This window comes from Wasmannia auropunctata, unplaced genomic scaffold (assembly GCF_000956235.1).
Source record: "Wasmannia auropunctata unplaced genomic scaffold, wasmannia.A_1.0 LD335984.1, whole genome shotgun sequence".
NCBI classification, from domain to species: Eukaryota; Metazoa; Arthropoda; class Insecta; order Hymenoptera; family Formicidae; genus Wasmannia; species Wasmannia auropunctata.
The window spans coordinates 7,711-8,923 of record NW_012026906.1 but is presented as its reverse complement, the minus strand read 5'-3'; the positions used below and the strand labels follow the sequence as shown (position 1 = coordinate 8,923).

At 29.5% G+C, this 1,213-nt stretch overlaps 1 long non-coding RNA gene across 1 annotated transcript; it reads right to left on the bottom strand.

Annotated features, from left to right (window-relative positions):
- Positions 1–637: 637 nt before the first annotated feature.
- LOC105454544 lies at positions 638–1,213 on the bottom strand. The gene is made up of 2 exons (XR_975004.1): positions 1,161–1,213; positions 638–1,021 (listed from the first exon to the last, which is right to left on the bottom strand). It is a non-coding gene; the product is annotated as an uncharacterized LOC105454544 (long non-coding RNA).

Genomic DNA, 1,213 nt, shown 5'->3' with positions numbered 1-1,213 from the left:
TTGTATCGACATTATATCAGAAAATGTCGCTAGATCTTGTATTGCTGTTATAATTTCTGAGATATTTGAATTGAAAGTATGTTTGACATAAGAATTCCAGATAAAGCTATGGTAGCGTCACGACATTTGCGCAATAAAGTAACACGCAGATTTTTAGGTACTTGGCGTCGCGCCGCTACCGCGTCGCTTGATTATTTTCATACAAATTTATATATTATTTATTACAAAAATGCAATTAATGCGACCCGGGCACGCCAAGTTTTTTCTTCATTTTGATTCAGTTTATTACTACTACTTTTCCATTTTTTTAATTTTTGCATGTTTTTCACAAATAAGCTTTTTTGTAGTACAAGTAGTCTTTTTTTTTTAATAATGAGGTACTTGGTTAATTTTGTTGATTTTACGACTATTTTTGATCAATCAATGAATATTTAAATGTTCTTAGTTTTAGAAAGAATGTAATATGCGACATTTTTTATGTACTTGGCGTATATTTTTACTTTTTTTAAAAAGATTTTTTTATGGGATTACAAATATCTATTCTTTGACTTTTTTGTGGAAATATATTTTTGTTTTTATAGTGTGAATACCCAGTAAAATTCTACAAACGTTCCCAACGAAAGTCCCGTAAACAACATTTTTATTTTATATTTTTAATACGTTTTCTTATGTATCATTTTCTCTTGTCATCTTCTTGTTGCCAATTACACTATTACTAAAGCCTACCATACATATATGGACAGTGCTATAGAAAAATCACGAAAATTGGTACGCTTGGTGTTTTACAAACAATCTTGATTTCTAGTAAGCATATCGGCGTGCGTCTTTGGCATTCCATTTTTTAACTCGTCCATAGCCTTCATGAAGAGCGGGTTACCTCCTAAATATTCAATTTCGATTCTGACCTTCGTATCCAGTTCCTCAAGTAGATCTCTCGTGTACTTCAACGATCCGAAACTATCTAATAGTTTAACACAATGACGTTTCATCTCGATATCCATTGTTTGTTGTTTTAGAATATCTTTTGACATTTTATTAAGGATATTTAAATTTTATAAATCATAAAAATTTTGAACGTAATCGTATATCTAATAATTAATTCATTGCAATTCGATTATGTTCGATATTTTATGACAAATACAATGTTTAGTAAAGGATACTTATTATTTGTCTATCATCAGGATTACTGTTAATTGCATGAATAATAGGCAAA